The sequence below is a fragment of the Eleutherodactylus coqui genome, chromosome 7 (assembly GCF_035609145.1).
Source record: "Eleutherodactylus coqui strain aEleCoq1 chromosome 7, aEleCoq1.hap1, whole genome shotgun sequence".
Lineage (NCBI taxonomy): Eukaryota > Metazoa > Chordata > Amphibia > Anura > Eleutherodactylidae > Eleutherodactylus > Eleutherodactylus coqui.
Genome location: NC_089843.1, coordinates 67,154,235 through 67,180,144, shown reverse-complemented (window position 1 = coordinate 67,180,144; position 25,910 = coordinate 67,154,235).

The following is a 25,910-nucleotide window of genomic DNA, read 5'->3' as shown; positions in this document are numbered from 1 at the left end:
TCTGAGGTGACCACTGTATGCAGACTGTCAGCTCTAACCACTGCTATAACTGGTCGCCTATCAGCTGTGAGGTAACCACTGCCCGCAGTCTGTGGTTGAGGCGGCGGCTGCTGTTAATCAGATTTGGTTTATAATTACTTGTTATTTTATAACGGTTACGTTCATATAAAAAGAATCAGAATCTAATGATGACCGGAGGAACAGAGATGGTTAATAATGGTTACCGGGGTGTTGGTGTTTCCTCGGTGTAACTAGTTAGGTGGTTTATAGACATTCTTGGGGCGCCTCACTACCTCGGTGTAACTAGTCAGGTGGTTGTTAGATATCCTTGGGGCGCCTCACTACCTCGGTGTAACTAGTCAGGTGGTTGTTAGACATCCTTGGGGCGCCTCACTACCTCGGTGTAACTAGTCAGGTGGTTGTCAGACATCCTTGGGGCGCCTCACTACCTGGATGTGCGGTTACAGTTATGGGATTGAGGTAATGGAGAGGTGTGGGTACTGAGGTAAGAGCTGTGGGTACTGACATGAGGGCTCATATTGGGCCGCTCTCATCCATTTATGGTGGCTTTAGTCAGAAATCAGTACAAATTCCTTGCATCCAGGAAATAGACAATTTCCTACAATAGGGCAAGACTCCAGTGAGGCCACCATATTGGAAGTAGGCCCGGCTCATTAAAGAAGGATCCCGGTACGGCTTACATGTGCATGAGTTAAAGAGACTCAGCTGTGAAGGGGTTAATAAGTTAATTTCAGTTGTTTATGATCCTGGTCTAGTTAAATTGCTAAGCACACAGATGAGGGCAGAGTTGCGGGTCATTTTGATACCCCCCTTTTTTCCACTTGAGGTTGTCCCCTTTAAGGGTGATGCCGCAGAAGTAGTCTATCTCCTCCTGGTTATTTATCATCTATCTTACCCCAAGCAGTTGTCTCTGAATGCTGAGGCTCCTGAGCTGCTGGCATTAAGATATGCATCATGTGACTACATTGGCTTTATTATGGCACTTCGGTCATGTGATGCAGTATTCAGATAACCTCTTATTGGTTGGGATGTTAATTCTTTGGTTTCCGGATTGGCGTTACCGATGGGATCTAAGGCATCCTATTATTATTTAGGACTATCCTCATTGTTAGAGTAGGTAGGAGGAAGGAATCTCCTGATGTAGATGTAATACACTGCTTAGATGATTTTTGTTTATGGGGCATCAGGTAAGAAGGGGTGCACAAGTTTTAGAGGGCATGTGGTCAGGATAGAGGTTTTGGGGGTGCCGCTGGCGAACGGAAAAAATGGTATTGGCTTTTCTAATTGCCAATGTTATTATTAGAGATGAGCGAGCGTACTCGGAAAAGCACTACTCGCTCGAGTAATGTGCTTTATCCGAGTATCGCTGTGCTGGGGTCTGAAGATTCGGGTGCCGCTGCGGCTGACAGGTGAGTCACAGCGGGGAGCAGGGGAGAGCGGGCGGGAGAGAGGGAGAGAAAGATCTTACCTCCGTTCCTCCCCGCTCTCCCCTGCAGCTCCCCGCTCCGTGCCGGCACCCGAATCTTCAGGGACGAGCACAGCGATACTCGGATAAAGCAAATTACTCGAGCGAGTAGTGCTTTTCCGAGTACGCTCGCTCATCTCTAGTCATTATGTATGAAGTACAATTACATGGAGGGAGTTGCAGCGGTTAGCAGGTCGGTCCTGTTTGGCTTCACAGGTGATTATTATTGGTTGCAGGTATTCCCACAGGTTATGTGCGGTGACGAGCAGTTGGAAGTCCCATACATTGCATGCGCGGAGGTCAAGGGAGCTAAAGCAGGATCTAGTGGTATGGTTGGTATCTTTGACTTTAATGGTCAGTCAGCTTGGTGATGGGAGCTTGTGGAAGCGGAGGAGTTATCATGAGGTGCTGACATCAGTGGATAATGATTATGGAGTGATTGTTGGTAAGAGCTGGTCAGCACCAGTTAGTTCGTGTGCTAGTCAGATTATGTCTAACATATAACCTCTTACTGAGGGTGCGTTCACACGAGCGCATATACGCGGCGAAAAAACGGCGAAGCGCACATACGTCGCAATAGCTTTGCAATTCTTTGGTTCACACGAGCGAATGTACGTCGCGTATGTACGTCGCCAGTAAGAACTCGCTTTGTACGCGACGTATTAACGATGTCGCCGTAGCCGGACGCCGCGTTCGGCGTATTGTCGGGAGCGTTGTGCGATGGGCACGGCTGAAAAAAATTTTAGCAATTTAGCAGTAATTGCCGGAAGCATAACGTGTGTTTCATGCGTGCGATGTGGCTCTTGCAGCGATGTGCTTTAGTGTCTAATTACTAACACACCTGGCGGTAGGCGGTGTTTACTGGATAAAGTAATGAGCTCAGCATACGATAATTCCTTCCGCAATCTCGCCATTGTACCCAGCGAAAATGATGAACAAGTTGATTCCTGCTGTGGAAGTGCGCCCCCCACTTTGGGACACGCGGCACCACGACTATCGGAATGTTTCAAAAAAGGACGCCCTTTGGCGTCAAGTCGCCCAAGCGACGTATACCAGTGAGTGGCGGACCGCTAACACCCAGGAGCGTGCGGAATTTGGTAAGGACCGTAAATACATCTCTTCGCATACTCTGCCATGCTCCTTTAAATTGTCGCTGTTACAAAGCTGGAGCTGTTTATTAGGCCAGAAGTGTCGTAATGTTGGGACTTCTTGCATCAATTCCCCGTTTTCTATAACGTTTAAATTCCATGTTTTGCAAATGTTTTTATAAACATTCCGACACGCAGCGTTTACTTAGCAATTGGTTAGAGGTATTACTGTGTAGCTAATGCTTGTAACTGGCAAAGCATCTCCAATACTGGAAACTAATTCCTAGTGAAAAATGTGTATTGCAGCTCGGTGACAAATGTCAAATTCTCACGGAAACAAGCTGACAACTATGTTGAGACACGAACGCTCCGAAAACTCTAGTATATGTATTGCAGTGCCATGAAATTTTATTTTTCCTATCACTACAGTCGCAGCGGTGCAGAGACAATGGAAGTCGGCTCGCGACCAATATCGGAGGGAAGCTCGACTGGCGCAGAGCAGCGAAACTTTTGCAAAGAGGCGATATAAATTTGCGCATTTATTGGGATTTTTGGACATTCTCATGGATGTCGGAGCGTAAGTTCATTTAAACTGCCTTGTAAATGTCTGTCGGTCATATATGCTGTCAAGCACTGTATTTTCTCTACATCATGGCTAAATTTTAATGCCACTCTTGGTAAATGTTTTGGGAACATAAGTAAGGGACGGAATTCTTGGGCCGGTAGGGTTTTTTTTTTTTTCTTCTTCTTCATTTTAACACCTATGGGGACCATAATGAATTTTGTTAGTATATAAAGATACACGTTTGTATTTTTCACACGTTATTTAATGTTAACAGCACTCTCCTTGCCTCAAAGTATTGACATTGTGGTCTACATCCCCATGCTTAAACAACTTTAAACTCTGAATACTGTTGTATTTGCACCATTTGAAATCTTTATAAACTACTGCAATTTAACCATGATTTTGCAAAATATGTGCTCATTTATCAGTTAGTATTACCATTCACAACAACCATCCTTGCCGTTCAAGCATTTAAGCGTATACTATGTCAACAAAGTATGCCGCTTGCATTTCTGCAGATTTGTAGAACTTCAGCACAAGAAACAGTTTTCTAGGTAATAGTTTCGGGGTTTTTTCCCCCGAATTATTGCCATTTATTGAAAAGGGACATAACAAATTCTGTCAGCTTAACAAACTGTTTCAACAAACAGCAATGCACAGTAGCATGCTCTATGCCCCTTTTCCAGAACTGTTTAACCATTCAACTACAACTTGCCTTAGCTGATCAACGGAAAAATCGCTACTATACAAATGTGCTCCCTATACATTGTCAACGTTTGGGTCTGAAAAGTTGCGCTTCGTGTGAGCAACCTCGACATGGCACACTGCACACAAAACATTGCAGTGGCACTACCTATGCAGGAAACTCTCAATTTCTGTCTATGTATAGGTAATGCATGCATTACATAGGCAACACATTGTCTGCTGTGCGTTATGGAAGTTGTTTCCGTTTGAAGACGGACGTATATGCACTGCAAAACTAAATGCATTGCTACACTCCAGCCGATTGGTTTAAATAAAAAGCAATATAGTCAAAGTATTTATTTTACAGCAACAAACGCGTCAACAGCTTATGCGCGAGTCCTGGCATGCTGATTAAAGGAACAGCAAATTTCATAGAACACATTAGCAGCTGCAGAACAGGTGTACGAACATTTTTGTGACAACTACTTGTTCATCATGTACTATACTTGCAACAGCGACCACCATCACATATAACCCCTACTCGCCACACACATGCATGTAAAAAAGACTTCACATCTTATGTTGTAAAACAAACTATAAGCAATTAACACCACTAACCATTTTAGGTCATTGAATAATTCTATAACAGTGAATGTAAGTAGAACATCACCCATAAGTATAGTACAGTACGTTAGATCTCTACCATACAGTTTCTTTGGATTGTTGCTATGCCATGCAATCGTTACAAAGGCATTTCCTTGCACAAGCGTAGCGCTTTTTAGCCACCTTAAAGCGGCGTAGATTTGTAGCTCCTACATAAAATGTTTTAAGACATTATTGTAATGTAGAACAGGTGAAGACACTACATGTCTTAGAAGCATTGCTACGGTTAGCTTCATGACACACACTTCAAACACTTGTAATTTTCTGACAAGTGTGAATTAACATTGCTGCACGATGCGTTGAGAATTTTAAGTGCTACATTTCCCTTTAACTGTGTAACGCTGCTGCTTGGAACAGTGTTGTCTTGCAGTAACAAAACAATAAATATAATGAATACGTGTATGTTGCTGCATGTGTATTCATTGCTTCTACATCCGCATTCCAGGGCATATCTACCATCATTTTGAAATGTTTCCAACAAGGCAGCGTTGACGATGAAAATGAACTCTGTTGCAATGACATTTAGTGCTTGCGAGAAATGTGAAATGTGTTACCTCTAGTATAGAAATCAGTAAAACTAATGCACATATATTGTGCTAGTGATAATTCCGCATGTGTTTGTGAAAAAATTGTGTGCATGAATTATTGTTAACGCCACGTGGTTTGCACAATTTACAATCTTTTAGTTGTATGACAATTTGGCAAGCGTATCTTTTATTATTGTTAGAGTTCCATACCTTACTCCTGATTTCTAAAGCCACTTTACTCACTCTTGTGCATTAACACTGCTCAGAAATAAGATAATATACCAGTATGGCAAGTAATACTTGTAAAATACAGCAAAATTCACATTACATTTATTTATGCCCACAAACGTGCAAAACGCTTAAAAGCATACCTTATCCCTCGTTGTACTGCCTCACCTACTTTGCCTTTGCTCCTTTAACACTACCTACTATCAACTTGTAATGCATTGTTTAAAAAATGTTGCGTTGGATTTATGTACAACTGTTCCTCAAATAATGCTTTTCAGTACTGTAGTGAACATTGCCTGCGTAATGTAGGCAATCAACAAGGTCACAGTTAATATGTTAACAAAAGTAACGTAAAGGTTATTTTTTTTGCACACTAATAATTTAATGACTCAACTGCCTTAGTTCTTGCACTGTAATTTAACATTGTTTTCCATGTTTGACAGTGTCACCACCAATTTACCTGGCAGACCAGACTCGCCTGCATCCATGCAGGAGCACTCACAGCAGCGCCTGGGGAGAGGAACAGGTGGCACACCACTGCGTCATCAACCACAACGGACTGCTAGACGGCCACTTGTAAGCAGCGAGTCTGAAGAGGTAGTTCGAGGATGGATGGAGCACGATGCTCCGGACACCCGAGAGGCAGTAGTGAGACCTCAAAATGAAACTGCACGCAATCTGTCCCCGTGCTCGCGGGTTGACCATGCTGTGTTGGGGTACCTCCGTGGTAGGGAGGGCGCGGACTGGGCTGAACTGTACTGTGCTTCGTTGGTCCCCATTTTCCACGCTCTCCCTCCACATCTTGTTCCAAAGATGAAAGTGGCCGTGGAGACTCTTTTTGAGTCAGCAACTGGGGAAAATGCTATGGAGGAGTGTATTTGGTTGCTGGCTCAATGGAATCTACACGGCCGCGGGCCGTACCCCAACAGAGGAACGTATTCCTCGGACCACGTTTTCCCGCATGGCAACCCCTCCGAGCACGGGCCAGAACCGGTCTCAGATCTATCCCCCTTTCTACACCAATTACTACTCCATGATCCTCCTCCAACAACGCACAGTTTTAGCACTACATCCCAGTCCATGCCAGCCCACGTCACTAGCGCATTACCAAGTGCAACTTTGGCTCCGGAGAGCATCCGCACAACAATCCGGCCATCTCCTGTCCAATCAATTACAGGCACAGGCATGCACACCAGAGAACAGACTCGGTCAGCGTCTGCAGACATAACTCCAATTGCAATGTCGAGCTCTTCACTGCAGGCCAGACCTCCAAGTGTGAAACTACAACGGCAAGCGGCCGCTTGTTCATCATCTGTTAGGACGGCACGTCTTGACTGGGCAACAAGCTCAAGCGAGGACAATTCCAATAACTTGTCGGCACGAGCACCCAAACGGCCATCTTCCATGGCTGAAAGTGGTTCTGGTTGGCTTACAAACTCGCCAACGTCTCCAAGACGTACAACTGCTCCAACAAAAAGGGCTGCTGAGCTTTCGGGGCAAAACCGTGTAGTACCAAGCATGGGAACTAGTGGGGCACTGCAACGCTCGGACTCATTTACAGCCTTGCACTCAGACAAAACAAAGCTTCGCCCCCTTCCCCAACTTTCCACTGAATCAGATAGTGATATTAACCAAACGTAATTTTTTTCCTTTACATTGTCCCAACTTTCAATAAAGGCATTAGCCCTTTTTGTATTTTGCAATGTAGCAATGTAATACAGCACGTGAAGTATCAACAGTATTACAGAATTTCCAAGGGACATCTTGAGGGTTTTTTTTTTCCCCCCTTTATTTAAATCTATTCAATTGTACAGTTGTAATTCTGCTGTTATTTATGTTGCCAATATTTGTTTAATGATGCAAACATTCACGTTTCCAATTACTAACGCTTACTGATGCAAGTAACAGTGTTGTAACTACTGTCCTTTGTTGGTGTTACCCAAAAATAAGCATTTAGGAAAAAACTATTGCAATGTGTTGGTTTTTTTTAAGCCGTTTTTTATCATGCTTTACTGTCTACAAAACAGTACTACACAATCACAATACGTTCCTTGTATGATAGTGGGGTATTGCGCCTTCACATTTTAACAATGCTTATACTCTTCCTCATTGCCTCCACATACTCCAATACAGCACTTATTATTGTTGCCAAACAAGACGACTTGACATTTCAATGTCATTGTTGCCTAATTTTCCCAAAAAAATGTGTATGTAAAGAACTGATGAAGGACAAAAATGTTTGAATATGTCACCTTTAGCAGCACTTACGAAATATCGGTACAATCCATTGCAAGTAACATCTTTGTCAAACAATGGCACATACAACTATATATAGCAGCCAGAATTTATCCGTTGATTTACCAGCTAAGCCATGGAGTCCATGGTTTTCACACACACACACATCGCTTCCCCTTGTTCCTAAAATGTTTGTGCGCGATCCTCACACTTGCAACAAACAATGTTGCTTCAGTCCCAAAAGTCACACGCAAATGGGCAACTGTGCTCGCTGCTTTCTATTCCATCAGGAAGCGAAGACAAGGCCTTTAAATTTGTCTTTGTGTAGTTGTGTCAAAAAATGTGTCCAGCGGTCGACTATGAATCGTTACAGAACATTTTTCACCAATGTACAATTCGTAAAAATATCAAAGACAGGAGCTGTAATGGAAATGTAATGAGGAAAGACTTACAACAAAACATAATCCTACAATAGTTACTAGCTGTTGCGTACACAACAATGCAAATTCATAATTCTACAGTCATTAACTTGCTACGTGGTCGCATCGCTAATACGTATATTGAAGTGTGTGAATGCATTGCTCTAGCTGTTGTTAATTTGGAAATCTTACGAAGAAAGCGATTTACGGATGCGTTCAAACATCTCGTACATTAGCTGTTAATACTACGCGATAACTACACTATGCAAAGCGAAATGTTGGCGTAAGTTTCTTCTAATTTTTACCTTTACAACACTATAATGGAGCCTCCGCGAGCCGGAAGTACGAGTCGTTAGCGCGCCAAAAACATCCTGCGGCGGGAAATATTACTGCTTTGGCGGGGGAAAAAAGACGGAAGTTGACTCTATTTCTGCAAGATGGCTCGCCGCACCTCGCCTCTCGGGAAACGAGAAGTCCAAGCGTTCGTGATGATAATGGACCGTCGGGATTATGACGGGCTGAAGGGGCCATACCTGCGGCCTAATGTGCACAAACGGCGCATACTGAGGGGGTAATGGAAACGCTAGAGCGCCGCTTTGGTACTAAACGCACCCATGGACAACTACAAAAGAAATGGTCGGACCTGAAGGCCAAGGACCCTGCGGGACTGCGCGAAATTAGGCGCCGAAACCGACGACGTGAAATGGGTACGTAGTTATTAAAAGCGACACAAGATTTTGCGGGAATATTTGAATCTAGTTCATAGCGATTATTCGCAACCAATGCGTGAATGCGAATATTCGCAAATAACCATACATTTTGCATCAAGATCTTTTAAAAAAGAAAAATCATAATTCGAAACGAGTCACAATTTGGACAGGAGAATCAAGAGTTTTTAAAAGATCTAACACAATTAATTCAGCCAATTTAGTTTCAAAAAATAGAAAAAATACAAAAAAATCCGTCTTCAACAGACAAAAAGAATAATAAAACCAATGTTATCTCTAATTCTTTAACTAATGATAGTGAATAGAAATGAAACAACTGAAACAATAATTCCACATAAACTGTTAGTACAATTGGAACAAACACTTTTAAAACTATACCCGTGCCAATCACCTCCAAATTTCAGTGAGATTAATGATAAGATAAATAAGATAGATAAAAGAATAGAGACACCGAAAACACCTATCGCTAGTACAATAACGATATCACCTTTATTAGTCAGTCAAAAGCCAAACACCCAAAAAATTAATACTAATTTTTTAGGAGCGCGCCCCAAAATAAAACTAGGACCTTCTATAAATCCAGAAATGATCTCAATAAAAAAGAAAAAAACGATCCCAGTAGTAGTGACACCACCCGTAACAAGATCAAAAATCATGCACTTTTTCCAGCCCTCAACATTAGTAACTCCAAAAAATTCAAAAGGAGACGGGGAAAAAGAGGAGGGAAAAGGATTAGCAAGAAACAAAATAATAATACGAACCAAGAAATTGACAACCAATTAGTAGCGGCCCACGGTATATTTAATATATCAAGCCATAAAATAACAAAAAATGAACTACAATTGTTAAGTAAAGGTTTATCGTTCTGTCCATCATCAGTTTCAAATTTATTTGATCTTTTTATTGATCTCAAACAATACATTCGCAAAATAACATTAAATAAATATTTTATAATGAATGAAAAAAATGATTTAGTAGAAACAACAATTGATTTTAACATTAATGATCCCATCACTACCGATTTGAAACAAAAAAACAATTTTTATCCAACAGAAACTAAAGGAATATTTATAGAATCATTTTATTATAACGTTTTAAAAGATTTTACCCTTATGTGTGATACAGATGTAAAAACAAGGATTAATAAATTTAATCTATCCATGAAAGAAAAAAATGCGATCCAAGATTTACGTAATAATAAAGAAATAGTGATAAAACGGGCTGATAAGGGGGGGGGGGCATTGTGATAATGGACTATGTCCGTTATGATGAAATTAATTTAAAAATGCTAAACAACACAGACAATTATAAAAAATTGCCTAACGATCCTACAGAAATTATCCAAAAAAAACTAAAAAAATTGGTAGAAGAAGGCCTCTTAAATAATAGTCTTACAAAGAAAGAAGCATTATTTATTACATCAATAGAATCAGAGACTCCTTTCTTATATCATTTACCTAAAGTGCATAAGTGCACAATTAATCCACCGGGGAGACCCATCATCTCCGGAGTAAATTCTGTACGAGTGGCTTAGCACAATATATAGATCGAATTTTACAAAAATATGTTTTAACACTCCCAACTTTTTTAAAAGACACAGGCCACCTTTTAAATTTAATAAAAAATTTTAAATGGGAAAACGAATATATTCTGTGCACTTTAGATGTTGAATCTTTATATACTTGCATCCCTCACCAATTAGGTATTTTAGCTATAAAAAATTTTTTAGATAGCGATCCTTTGATGCCCATAAACCAAAAACGATTTATTTTAGAAGCTATAGATTTTTTATTAACGAATAATTATTTTACTTATAATAAAAAATTTAATTTACAAACGCAGGGTACAGCAATGGGCTGTAAAGCCGCACCCGCGTTAGCTAATCTATATATGGGATTTTTTGAACAGGATAAAATAAGTAACGATAATATTGTTTTATATCGCTGATTCATAGATGATATTTTACTAGTGTGGAAGGGGTCGGAAACGAGCCTTCTTTTATATATTGATTATTTAAATAGGAACAACAATAATTTAAAGTTCACATACAATTTTAGTTATAATAAAATAGTGTTCTTAGACTTAGTTTTAATGCCTTTTAATGATAAACTAGTTAGTAAGACCCATTTTAAAAAGATTGATAAAAATTCTTATCTTGACTACCGCAGCTGTCATGCCACTAGCTGGAAGAATAACATACCTTACAGTCAACTAAAAAGAGTGAGAAGGAATTGCTATCACGACGATGATTTTAATAAACAAGCACAAATTATTAAGGATAGATTTAAAGAAAAAAGGTACCCCTTAAAAATAATAGAAGATGCACATAAAAAATTATTAGTCCCGACAAATCAAGAAAATAAAAATGTAGAAAAATTTTTTTTTTTAAAACATGATAAAATAAATCCAATATTTTTAACTAGATATAATGATAATAAAGAAATAAGAAAAATAATTAGTAAACATTGGCCAATTCTACAGAGTGACCCTTTTTTGTCAAAATTTTTAGATAAAAAACCGACCTTAGTTTTTAAACGCAATAAAAGTCTACAAAATATAATTGCTCCTTCTAATCCCAACAAGAATAAAAATGAGAACAAAAATAAATATGATACTTAAAAAAAAACTGGGGTTTTTAAATGTTTTCAAAGGAACTGTAAGTGCTGTCCATTGATTTCACATAATAGAACAGAGGTTTTAAACAACAAAAATGTGGTTTTTAAAATTTCCCAAAAATTGAATTGCAATAGCTCCAAAGTTATTTATCTCATCGAATGCCTTTGTAAATTGAACTATGTAGGGAGAACAATAAATAAATTAAAAAATAAAGTTGGTAATCATCGGCAGAATATTTTAAAAAATGTTCGGAATCATAGCCTTTCCCGACATTTTTATGACATCCATGATGGAGATGCATCCAAAATGCTAGTAACTCCATTAGAATGCATAGACTCTAGATCCATTTCAATATTGAGAAAAAAGGAAATGTATTGGATCTATAGGCTAAATACATTAGTTCCCGCAGGGCTCAACGAAATGTTGGAGAAAATATGAAATTAATTTTAATATTTATTGATAGTAATTTTAAGAAGTCATGTTATAATGAAGAATGAATTGTCGGGATATAATGTGTTTTTACAGTAATAGTTGGTTTTACATTAAGTTTATCATGTGGCATACTAAAATATAAACTATATATAGAGTAACATTTGATACTATTTATTTGTATTTAATATATTTTATTTTATTTAAATTATGGTGGTGTTCAAATTGTAGTTAGATACGATGTATGTAAACTACTAAATCGGGCGTTATTCTTTTAGTAGATGGGCGAAAGAAAGAAAGTAATCATTGTTGAAACCGATTAGAGGATTAGAGGAAAGTAGGTTTCATCACCAACACAGAAAGGGGTTCTTTACTGTAAGAGCAGTTAGACTGTGGAACTCTCTACCGGAGGAAGTGGTGATGGCGAAATCCATAGAGGAGTTTAAAAGGGGATTTGATGTCTTTCTGGAGAATGATATTACAGGATATAAATATTAGGTAAGGGTCAGTCCAGGTATATAGGCAGGTAGGAACTATTAGGGGTTGATCCAGGGAACAGTCTGATTGCCATTAGGGAGTCGGAAAGGAATTTTTCCCCCAAAAGGGCTAATTGGCTTCTGGCCTTGGGGTTTTTTGCCTTCCTCTGGATCAACACAGTAGGATAGACAGGCTGGACTAGATGGACAATGTCTTCATTCGGCCTTACATACTATGTTACTTTACCGTTTGCAATGTGCAATGTGCTAACTGATTGTCATGAATGTACACATTAGTTTTGCAAGAGGAAAAAGAAGTATAGCAATAAAATGCACATCTGTTTTCATATATTTGTAATAATCTTTTACTATATATTAATTTTTTTTCTATTTTCATAAAACGCCAACAATGTTTCCACGTTATGGAATGCAATAAAATTTTTTAACAACATGTACATTGGTACAACTGTATAAACAATTACAACGGAAATAAACAAATCATTTAAATTACAGTCGTGTCCCGAGCTGTTCCTCCCTCCATGCCTCAAGCTCAGCTATCTGCTCTAGGGCACACGATATGCTATGCTGCGCCGCAAGCAGTGAAGCGGTGCAGCTCACAATAGCTTGCCTGACGTCGGGGCTTTCTCCAATCTCGGGCTGCAGGTCCACACCTAACAAAAAATAGAGGCAAGGTGTAAAAGTGTTGACACTCATGCTTGCCATTAAAGTGAGGAGGGATATAGAAAATCCAATTTGATGCGTATGGTGCAAAAATCCAGGAGAAAAAACAAGGTCATAAAAAAACTTGCTTCCAGCAAAGTATGATAAATGTTTATATAAACCACCATTTTCTTAATTTTTTGCAGGATTTATGGTAAACGTTCTTTTTGCATTGTCCAAGCTTTTTCCAGCACTTAAAACACAATTCATAATCATGTACTAATGTGGGCCGTTGTACATTGCTATGCAATAAAGGTGTAAATGTCAAGTGCCAAGTGGGACGTTCCTTATGCTTTTTTTTAACCCTTTTTCGTCAAAAAAACACCAAAACCTCCTACAGAGTGGGTTGCTCTAGGCAAGCATGACATCATTTGCTTCAACTTAACACTCTTCCAAATGGAGAACACTGCGTCATAGCAGCATTACGGATTATCGCCAATAAATTTGAAAAACTATTTAAATTCAAAATGTAACATCACTACCTTTTTGAAATTTTGGAAAATTTCATTGCCTTACCTTTGGCCCTACAATAGTTGCATTGAGTTGTAGGTCTAGCACATGTTACATTGCTGTGCCAAATTTTCCTAAAACAATTGAGCATGTTAATGCTGTCATAACACATAGCAATGGCGTATAATGACTGCTTGGTGCTTGTTGTGGCGGTTGAAGAAATAAGTGGAGCTGCGCATAAAAGCGAGTAAAGGGGAGTATAGATGCAATGCAGCAATCATTCCATTTGTTGATGGTGTAGCTTAAAAAAAAGGTAAAAAATGTGGTGTTTTGTAGCGGCGCGGTAACAGTAAGACAATTTATAAGTGGTTGTGGCGTACACACACACACATTAATTAAAGGTGTACTCAGATTATAGGGAATCTTCCATTAACAACTAAACCAGTGTTTCTCAACTCCAGTCCTCAGGACCCCCCAACAGGTCATGTTTTCAGGATCTCCTATAGTAAGAACACCTGTGGCAATGTCTGAGGCGCTGACAATAATTACATCACCTGTGCAATACTGAGGAAATCCTGAAAACCTGACCTGTTGGGGGGTCCTGAGGACTGGAGTTGAGAAACACTGAACTAAACAAACGTTAAGTTTTTTTATTTTAACAACGACCGTAGCAGTGGAAACGTGCAAACCAGACATTGTCGTATCCCACAAGAATAGTAACTAGTTTTACTATTCAGTTATACTACAAATTTCACAAGGCCACTGATCGCAATTGAGCAGATGTGGATATGCAACGTTCAAACGATGTTTTACGCCAGGTAACGATTCCCAATTGCTCCGTAATCTCATTTTTTACAACTACTATATGAGACTGGTAATTTTGCCAATACCACAGGCAGTAGTAAAGCAAAAATAGCAAAAAGATGTAAATTGTCTGACAGCGGCTAAATGTGACTGCAGCAATCATACTGCTACATACATTTAATATTTGTAGAATCCTAATCGTTGCATTTATGGCATTATGTTTGCTAACAGTTATGCAGATAATACCTTTTCGAAGCACCAATCAGGTGTACGTTGTTAAAACAAAGTTTAAAAAAAAAAAAAATTCAGACTCTGAGGGAACTTTGCACGTTGAGGGTACAGCTGCACAGTGAAATTGGCAGCGATCCTTTTAAACTGTGTATAATAATAATTATTGCAGCAATGATTGAAAAACTAAACTGTAATGTGCTTACATTTAAAATGCAAAAGGCTTGTCGCTGTTAAGCGCATAATTGTTAACTGCCAGCTTCTGGAGTGAGTTGTTTTGTGTAAACATGTAACATCGAGGTATTAGTTGCATAATATGCAGTGCAATGTTAATTGTTGAATTGCAATAGGAATGCAATGCTCCAACAAAACTGTAAGGCATATTATGTGAAAGCTCGCAACCCACGTCACGGGTGCTCGATACTTGCGAATCCCTAACATTTGATTTTGAAAAAGCCAAAAATAAAAAGAGTTTTTAATATTTATCAGATAACAGGCTTAAAAAAAAAAAAATGCTGATAGAAATGCCACGCTTAACTGCCTCCCTGCACATGATCCATCTGCCAGGGAATGTGTCCATGCGTACTTAGGAAAAAATTAGCAAAGGTGTCTCGCACTCGCACAGCAGTTTGCTGAGGCCTTGCATACTGAATCAGGTTTAAGTTTGCACTAGGAACTGCAAACTGACCATCAACAGCATTCCATTCAACATTACTTCGCCTACATAAGTTAGGCAGAACCACGGCAGCTTTAATAACAGCACACACGTGCGCTGGCGTTAGTTGCATTGAAGTGTGAAGAACCCTCCAGCGGTTACACAGCAATCCAAACGCACACTCCACAAAACGCCTTGCACGTGTAAGCCGATAATTAAAAACCTGCTTCCTGGTGTCAATGTTTCTGCGAGCAAAGGGCCGCATGACATTATTTGACAAGCCAAAGCCAAGATCAGCCACAAAAACAAAAGGAATGGCTGGCTCTGTCATACCTGGAAGCGCACGTGGTTCAGGAAGGGCAAGCTGGCCAGCCAAAAGCCTCCTACTCATTCGTGAAGTGCTAAAAATGCGTGCGTCAGCACTACTTCCATATGCTCCTATATCAACTATGCGGAAGCAGTAGTTGCTATCGGCGACGGCAAGAAGGACCACTGAAAAAAATTGCCTATAGTTAAAATATCTGGAGCCAGAGTGCGGAGGCTTTTGAACACGTATATGTTTACCGTCCAATGCCCCTAGACAATTTGGAAAGTTGGCCCGCTCCCAGAAGGCACTCACAACGTCTTGCTAATCTTGTTGCGATGGAGGGGCCATGACTATTGGAACGAGATGCTCCCATATTAGAGTTGATGTTTCGGCTACTATCGTAGAGATAGTCGAGCGGCCCCTGTGAAACGCAAACTTCAGGGCAGCGTACGAATGGCCGGTTGCCAGAAACCTATAAAACACAAAAAAGGGCATAAGGTTAGAAGTCATGCACTACTTTTGTATTACGCTTGAATTTTTTTTTTTTTTTTAAATCAAGTTTATTGACTTTTTCGGTTTTTACAGGTATTATATCAACATGAAAAATTCACATCTATTGAGTTATGCAAATCGTTGGAAGGTAGAACTTGATTAAACAAATAATATGCATATTCTTGTAGCAACAACAATAACTATGCGAATCTTGGATTGTATATTCGGAGCTCCCCCTCCTTCCCCAGAACCGGAATGCCTGCTCAAACAGGAGAAGGGGGGGCTCCGTGGAGGGGGGAGGGCTTCACCCAGCCCTGTGCCTTATATTCTCCAAGAAAAAGAACAGAAAAGAGAAACAAGAAAAATAATTCACCAGGTCTGGCAATGGCAAATCCTGGGTGTTACGCTTGAATTTTGTAGAAAACTCAAGGCAAACAATATGTAAGTTTGTTGAAACACAATATAAAAAGTAATAGGTGCGTAAACCAATTTTCCTACCTTAACAACCACCCGTCACTGCATCTGCATTTACAGGCTTTTTCACGCATGGATACACAATATGCCTGAGCTGGGATGTATGCCGTGTGGCGTACATTAACAGAGGTTTCTTTGTTTGGCCAAACAATACTGCACAATTGTGCAGAGAAGACACTTTTCTTAAAGTTTTTTAACCCCTTAAGGACCAGGTTGTTTTGTACCTTAAGGACCAGACACTTTTTAGGGATTTTACCCATGTGGCGGTTTTACTGCTCTATTTTTTTTCCTTTAGCTACCAAAATTATTTTTGCTGCGTTTTTTTTTCCGTGACATATAGGACTATTTTTTAAATATCTTTTTCACTGACTTTTTTTTCCGTTTTTTAGTTTTATTGGGGGTAAAATGCTAAAAAAAATGATTTTTTTAACATTTATAGTTTTTTAAAAAATTATTTTTATATTTACACTAAAATAAAGTATGGAAATGGGTTCCTCTATTTATTTCGGACGTTTTGACATATAGTATGTATGGTTTTGGTTTATAGGGCGCATACGGTGACGGTTTTTGTTGGCGTCTGCTTTGTGTTATTCTCTTTTTTATGTATGTTTTGTTGTTTTATTCTGTTGTTTTGTTTTACTTATTTATGTAATTGTGTTTTTTACTATCTGTGTCCCCCATGACGTCATATAAGACCTCTGGGGGACACTCACTTTTTTTTTTTTTAACTTTATTTTACATTTTCCCACTGTAGCTGGGCAGTCCATAGGACCCTCAGTTACAGGGGAAAGCAACCCCTGTGGTGACATTAGTCACCTGCAGAGCTGCCAGGGTCTAAGTCTGACCCTCCAGCTCTGCAGTAGCAGGGAATCCCGGGAGGTCACATGACCCCCCGAGGCTCCCGTAGTGAAAGAACTTCTTACTTTCACTTTGCCCCGACAGTGTTCATTGAGCACTGTATATCGGGGAAGCAGAAGGCAGGAAGGGTTAAAAACCCCTCCTGCCTTCTGCTCCAGGTTATCAGCTGTCACTAACAGCTGATAACCCGTACCTGCCTCTGACTTATTGCAGAGGCAGGAGGCTTAGAGCACCGCCGTATTTTTACAATCGGTGGTCCTTTAAGCCCAGCACCAGCCGCCGTATATATACAGTGGCTGGTCATAAATGGGTTAAAGGTGTTGAAAAAAAAAAAAAAAAAATGTTACAAAATGCATGGCACTGCTGCATAGATGTGACATTAAGGAAAAAAAAAACAAACAAACATTTGAGCTTCTGTATGCTGGAACATCGAAGGAATGCAAATACACTGCACACGCTGGGCTTTTGCAAGTATCTAAAAGACAGTAGACAAGGTGTAACGTGTTCCCTTTGCCCATTGCTAAATCGAAGGCACCAACATTTAACAAGATTATTGCCAAAGTGTTTAACAACAGTCCCGCTGCGTAGCTGAAAAATATGTTCATTGAATTTTGCTTTTTCCCTATCATACACTTCCAGTGAGTATAGATGTAAATGTTGATGCACAACTGCTTATCATAAGTCATTTTCACCGATAAGATTTGGCAAAGCCACAGTGAGGGACAAAGGCAGCAGACATTGTAACACAAAGTTTCTCAAACTTACGGCATCCAATGGCAACATTACTGTGTCATTAACCACAGCTTACTAACACGTCAAGTTTAGCTATTGAATAATTGAACTTTTGAAACTAAAAGTGCAATTTCTAATATTAGGTGCACAAGTTGCAGGTGTAGGAAAAAAAGTATATTTTACCGTAACGTTATCAAGAGACGTTCTTGCGGTGATATACAGTTCCGCATCACAGTATTTTGGCGTGTAAGAGCTACACGCAGACCCTCAAGAAGGCAGTCAAACTGTGCAATAGAGAGCCGGCAAAACAACTCGAACTGCTCTGGGTACGTTCGTAAATCGCCATACATGTGTTGGAAAAAATCATGACTATGCGCCGACAACATTATGGGGTGCACCCAGTAGCGTCGATGTCTTCGTCTCCTCCGCTGACTGTTTGGTGTGGCATTCTGCCCCAACGCAAGATCCACTTCAGGAACGCTGTGGTGTCTTCTACGCCTGCTGCAAAAACGGCGATGCACAAGCCATACCGCTGCAGCATCCTGTCTCGTGATGGGGAGCATATTTCCAGTATTCCAAGCACAAACACACTCTCAACACAGTGTCTCTTGCTGCAAAGATCAGACAGTGTGTAGTGATTAACAGAGTAAATACAGGTGAGATGGCAAGGGGTTGGCCTACATCATTAAGCAGTATGCGACACAGCTTTCAGGGTTTCATAATTTTTCGACGTTTATTCGTAAACGCTGCGACGCTCGTGTGTACCGGCGACACAAAGGGAAACGTCCGGCGGAAAATACGACCGACTTTTCGCATTTACGTAGCACACGCTTCAGCGCATAAACGGCGACGCTCGTGTGAACGCACCCTAAGGGTGGTATGGCATTGATTGGTAGAAAATTTAGGAGGTGGGGGGATATATAAGATAAGGGGGGTGTGAGGCAGCGCCATCTTAGAGCTAGAAGTGAGAGTGACAAGTGTGACACTTACCATGTCTGGGATAGAGACACTGCTCAGGGCAGCGGACGGTATCCACGGTCAGGACTGGCTGCAAGAGCAGGTGGCCGGGATGTTAGGTACGAGCAGCGGCGGTGCGGTGGTTCCGGCAGTACAGGAGAGGAGGTCGTGGCGGGCCAGACCTCTATCGCGACTGAGGGAGGATGAGGTCACCCCTCCAACTCGCCGGTGGCTGCGGAGCCCCTCCGGGGACCCTCGGGGCTGCGGTTCTCTCCCTAAGGACCAGGGCAGGGAGCAGCAGGTCAGAAGGAATCCTGTCAGGCGGCTGGCGGGCACGGTGAGCAGGGGCCCTCACTCCGGTCGGGGGGCGGGGCCTGCAGCATCTGACATCAGGCAGCAGGACAGAACAAAGGTCTCCCCTAGTGATGTACCGGCTGGGGGAGCCTCTGGGAAGCAGCCGGAGAGCAGAAGAACGGCCGTTGGGGCCGGTGTCAGCGATCGGAGCAGTGGGAGGAGGAGCCTCCCTACGGTGGCCCCGCGTGGCGATGTACCGGCCAGGGGTCGGACCAGGCTGAACAAGAAGGGGCAACAACCTTTGGTCAGTCAGCGACAGAATGTGGAGGGCGCTAGCGGGAGCAGCGCACACAGAGTCCGGTCAGCAGTGTTTGTTCCGGGTCAGGAGCAACGAGCGGGGACCAGTAGGAGTGCGGCAGGTGAGCTGGAGGCTGGAGGAAGGAGAAGTTGAAGATTCAGGGAGCGACGACGCGGCGATGATGTCCGGGGATCCGGCTGGTGGTGACACAGCGGCCATGCAGCCTGGTGAGCATAGAGTCATGTCTTATATGTTAAATGCTTTACGTGATTGTGTTGCTGTGGATGAAAGGGGGGGTGCGAGTGCTGCTGGAGTGGGTGGTGAATTTGGGGGTGAATTGAGGGAATTGTTAGGGACGGTACGGGAGTTGTTGCAGCGTTGTGATAGGGACAGCGGTGCGGGTTTATTAACCCCGACTCCGGTGGCGGCTTGGGTTCCGGTAAGGAGCGGAAGTGCGTCGGGGATAGGGGACGGCCCGGGTACATCAGTAGGTCACGGTGCCGGGCGGGTTACAGTGGCAGTGCAGAAGGATGAGGAAGCAGTTAGGTTAGACGACAGGGCCAAAGGGGAAGTTTATGTCTGCTTCGAGGGTCCGCTGGGGGCCCATTTGAAGAAATAGGTGCGTGAAAAGATCTGGAAAGACGAATACGTCGAGATCTTTTCATTGCTACCTCTGGAAAAATTTAATCTAGAGAAAGGAAAGCAAACGGAGTCAAAAAAAAGAGGAGGAGGAAAAGAAACGGTGGAGACTTATCCCCCAAACATTTGCAAATTGGTTGCAGGCGTTTGCTATTTTGGCCGGGGTCATTGGAAAGAAGGCGCCCGAAAATTGTTCGGCCCTCTTCTGCTATATGGACTGTATCGGAGAGGCATATAGGACATAAGGTGGTCAGGCGTGGTTGCGCTATGACGAACAATTTCGGCAGCGCAAAGCAGTGCGCCCCAATATCCAGTGGGATCACAAGGATATTGGCTTGTGGCTCAGGGTGATGGCCCCAACGCGGTACGGACAGTCCTTTCCTGGGAGCGCCGGTCCGTCCGGCGCAAGCAGTGGAGGAAGCTCTGCCGCGAGTGGCGGGACGTCAGGAGTGCGAAAGGCGGGTTTCTGCTGGCAATATAATGAAGGCCAGTGTAACTTTGGAGCAAGTTGTCGTTTTAAACACAATTGCTCCGTGTGTAGCGGAACGTCCCATGGGGCCTCCAAATGTTTTAAACGGGGAAAGGGTAAGACCGGAGGGACAGACGGGAAAAGGGAGGACGCCGGTGAGGGTTCACGAGATGGCCCCCTTTCTAAATAGGTATCCTGATGTAGAAAAGGGCCGGTTGTTGTTGCAGGGTTTTTCTGAAGGTTTTAAAATTCCAGCACCTACGCATCGGGTGCTCTGCGCGTCAAAAAATTTGCGTTCAGCATTACAATTTCTGTCGGTTGTTAGAGATAAGTTAGAGAAGGAGGTGCTGTTGGGACGCATGGCGGGGCCGTTTTCGTCTCCTCCGGTTCCCAATTTAGTAATCTCTCCATTGGGGGTGGTTCCGAAGAAGGACCGGGAAAGTTTCGATTGATTCATCATCTGTCTTTTCCAAAAGGTGAGTCAGTGAATGACGGGATAGCTGATGAACTCTGTTCGGTAGTTTACACGTCTTTTGACGCAGCCACAAGATGGGTGCAGAGATGCGGTAGAGGGGCACTGCTGGCAAAGAGATGTTGAATCAGCATTCCGGTTGCTTCCGGTTCATTCCGATAGTGTTTATTTATTGGGGTGTGTTTGGGAGGGAAAGTTTTTTGTTGACCAATGCCTGCCAATGGGGTGCTCTATTTCTTGCGCCCTTTTTGAGGCATTTAGTTCCTTCCTGGAGTGGGTTGTTAAGGACGTGTCCGGTTTGCAATTTATTTTGCATTACTTGGACTATTTTTTGTGTGTTGGTCCGGCAGGTTCCGGTGTGTGCAGTGCCCTGTTGTCTACGGTGCAGTGGGTGGCTAAAAAATTTGGTGTTCCTCTGGCGCCATAAAAGACTGAGGGTCCGGTTACGAGTCTGAATTTTCTTGGTATCACAATTGATACTGAAAGGATGGAATGTCGCCTGCCGGAGGATAAATTGAATTCACTTCGGTTAGATTTGCAGACGGTGTCTCGATCTAAAAAGGTTACCTTAAAAACGTTACAGTCGTTGCTCGGGAAGTTAAACTTCGCTTGTCGGATTATGCCAATGGGGCGAGTGTTTTGCAGAAAAATGGCAGGAGCGACGGCGGGAGTGAAGGCCGGTCATCACTTCGTTCAGATCTCAGCGGAGATCCGCGCAGATTTGGCGGTTTGGTCTTCTTTTTGGTAAAATACAATGGGAGGTCGTTATTTATCGACCAGGCGGTGGGTAATTTTGACTGCCAGTTATTTACGGATGCGGCAGGGGCTTTCGGTTTCGGGGCATTTTTTCTGGGGCAATGGTGTGCCGGTCAATAGCCGGAGGAATGGCGGCGATACAGGGCTGTGAAAAATTTTGTGTTATTGGAGCTGTTTCCAATTGTAGTAGCGGTGTCGGTTTGGGGGGAATGGTTCAGGAACAAGAAGGTTCGGTTCCATTGTGACAACATGGGAGTAGTACAAGTGATTAACAGCGTGTCAGCTCGGTCGCCGCCAGTGGTTGATTTATTGCGTCAGTTAGTTTTGCTTTGCTTGTCATTGACCGCGTGGGTGGTCGCAGTCCATGTTCCGGGGGTGGACAACAATATAGCAGATTCCCTTTCTCGTTTTCAGTGGGATCGTTTTCGGGAGTTGGCGCCGGAAGCGGAACGGGAGGGTCTGCATTGTCCACCGGAGCTATGGAACGTGGTCGACGTGCGGCGGAGCAGCTGATTGCCTGGTCGTTGACACAGGTCACATGGACCACTTATCTTGCAGCTTGAGAGGATTGGCAGCGTTGGTTGGGGGCTTTGGGGGGGGATTTGTCAGAAGATGAGCAGGCTAATGCGCTATTGGCTTGGTTGGGAAACGTAGCTATTATGCGCTGGTCAGTGGCGAGAGTCAATCGATTTATAGCAGGGTTAGCATTCGGTTTCAAGTTTAGAGGGCTGCGGGATTTGACTAAAGTCTTTTTGGTGCGGCAGGCATTGAAAGGGTTCCGGAGGGGTAGGCGGTAGAAGGATAGGAGGCGTCCCATTACTTTTGAGTTGTTGGAGAGGATGGGGGCAGAGTTCGGGAGTTTTTGTTCATGTTTATGAAAGGCGGTTGTTTCGCTGTGCATTTTCTTTTGCATTTTTTTGGGGCATTCAGGTTGAGTGAATTGCTGTCACCCAGTAAGTTGGTAAAAGGGGGTTTAGATTTTGGGGACATAGATTTGGTAGACAGAGTGTTGCATATTTGGTTGCGACGGGCAAAAACAGATCAAGCTGGAAAAGGTAAAAAAGTGTGTTTGGTGCAGGTGCATTGATGTGTCCAGTACGTTGCTTTGAGGAATATGCGGAGTTGCGACAAGGGGTTGGGGGACCATTTTCATGTCACAGAAATGGGGCCTTCTTGTCGTGCTATCAGTTTAATGCGGTGTTAAAGGGAATCGTGGCGGCTTTGAGTTTAGTTGGAGGAGGATATTCGTCACATTCATTTCATATAGGGGCTGTGACGGAGGCGACACGGTTGGGTTTATCTGGAGAGGTTGTGAAGAGGATTGGGAGATGGGAGTCGAGGAGATTTCAATTATATGTTCGTCCGGATCTGGTGTAAGTGGCAGTAAATGTGAGGGTTATGTATATATAAAAAAAAAAACAAAAAAAACTTTGTTTTGCAGCTGGTTGGGTGATTTGTGGAATTATTTGTGGTTTTATTCCATTTACAGGTCTCAGGGATCCAGAGTTGGTCTGGCTGATGGGCCATTCGTACGTTTATTGGGCTGCAGAGAAGGCAAAGGTTCGTCCTATGGGGAGGCAGTTGGGGTTTAGCAAAGAAGCGGTCGTAGTGCGTTGGCTAGGAGAAGGGGGAATGAAATGGGGCCAGGTGCTGAGGCAGGTGGACTCTTACGCCAGAATGGACAGTAGTCCAGATATTTTGGTGCTACACGTGGGAGGGAACGACTTGGGGAATCGTCCGGCGCGAGAATTGCGCCTTGACATACAGTACGATTTTTTGCGTTTACGTTGCCTGTTCCCTCAGATGATAGTGGTATGGTCAGAGATTATACCAAGAAAGAGTTAGAGGGGTGCCCGTTCCTTAGTGTGAGGGTATATGTATATATTGCCATATGTTCTTTATGCTTTTATACCTGTATGCAAGTTCTATTCAAAGTTAAAATGAGAAAAAACTTATATGTCGCCTTACATCAGATATGCCAAGAGGCCTTGCAAGGCGAAGACAAAATGTATTTTAAACACAGCAAAGAAGAATCGGACAAGGCCGTGTGCTTGGCTGTTTTTCCAGAGGCGCCGTAGCAAGATAACGACTGTTCAACTACGTACATAACTTTCACTGTCTCAGGCCGGAAATCCGGACTTCCCATATATGGTTATGCTGTGAATTTTAGCCAATGAGCCCATCACCCATTTCTAGTTATGAGACCAAAGGGTATAAGATCTCATGTAATCTGTAATAAAGCGCGTAGCGCAGTCATGTCCCCGTGTGAGAAACTATACCAGACCTCCGTGTGGTGTTTTCTTCTTTACCGCCGGCAGCGGGGCAAGTGGGGTGGGCCTGATTGGTGCTGTACTTAAAATTTACCCTGACAATTTGGCGCAACCAACTGGGGCGACAAAACCGGAGCCGTACAACGCATTCCACCCGCATCCACGCCACGGGAAAGCCGTCCTGCTGCAAACCGAGCCTGATCAACTCACAGAACTCCAGGTAAGACCAGCATATATTTATGTTGTGTTTTACACTGCGAGTCTTGCAGCAGGAGGGACTATCTGTGGTTTGTGACCGGACGGATTGGGTTAAGAGTTCTACACGGTAACTCGTGTGGGCTTCGGGTTTGCCGTCATGGACCACTGACCGTGATATGCGCACCAATCGCTCACCCAGAAACTAGTCTGTAGTCTATTTGTACTTTGAAGTCCGTAGTGTTTTAACGATAGTGGAGATTGTTTGTTGTATCTGCAGAATTTTTTTTCTCTTTCTTTTTCATTTGGTCTCACAGAAGAAGGAACCCTCGGTTGTTTTAGTTGTTAATGGTTTAGCTAAGGAGAGGGATGCACTCTGTGAGACAGGTTCCACAGAAGAAGAGACCCTCGGTTTTAGTTTAGTTATGGCTTAGCAGAGAGGGATACACTCTATGAGTTAGGTCTCATAGAAGAGGAGACCCTCGGTTTTAGTTTAGTTAAGTTGTTGATGGTGGAGAGGGATGCACTCTTTGGGACTGGTTCCATAGAAGAAGATGCCTTCGGTTGTTTTGCCATATATAAGGGGCTGACAATTCGGGTCAGAAGGATGCACTCTATGGAGCGTGTTATTATTATTATTGTTGTTGATGTTCTAATATGCGTAAGACCTTATTAAAGAAGACAGAGCCCCTTACGGGCTGCCGCCGTGCGGATCAATTGATGGCGGAGAGACAAGGGTCACAATCTGTAGAATGTAAGAAAACTTATGAAAATGTGTAACAAGGACCCGCACGGTAGATTACAGTATGGTGACTAGGAGGTCTTTAGGACCAAGAAGCGTGCCTTGAAAGATCAAGGTTTGCTAGAAAGTGCTGGAGTGAGAAGCAGAGAGATAGTCAGAGAAAGTTAAGTATGTACACATTATTTGTTTAAAGGTGTATAATTGTTTAAAGGTGTTTAATACTAGATAGATATAGATAGATATATATGTATGTATATACTGTATGTGCAAATAGTTAACTGAGCTTGCTTTTAGATGAGAAAGATTGTTTACATGAAGCTGTAGAGCTTGTGTTTAGTTTTCAAGGTCAAGCGATAACAAAGCAGAGAGAATGCAATACTGACCCTGGAAAATATCTGCTTGCTTAAATGGAATGGAGGCTTGAAATGAATTTAATTAATTATACTGTCTTAGTAGGCAGGAAATATAGCAATTTCTAAGATATATTCTTACTTATACAGGGGTTGAAAATGAACATGTTGCAAGGTCCCAGGATATGTGTTAATTATGAGTTCAAATGCAGGGAATAGTTAAACTAAAACAACTCTGTTCAGTCTGTGTGTCATATTTGTAGAGAGATAACAGATATTTTACAAAGGTGGGGGCTTTCAGATTCACTCTAAGCTCAGGGTCACGCATTCCAAAATACTTTAGTGTTTAATACAGCATATAATAGTTTCAGTAAATAAGAAAGATAGAATGTCTCAGTCACTCAGCAAATTTTTTTCACATAATTTGTCAAAGATAGCGCTCATTCACAATCTCATCTCAATAGAATCATGTACTTTATAACATTATAGCACTCACCTCAATGTTTTTCAACTGATGTAGGTTTGTTTGTCAAACTTTTTTTGTCTGTGCATCTGTATGTACTGGTACACCTTCAATAGGGGGTGACAAAGCAGACTTGAGCGC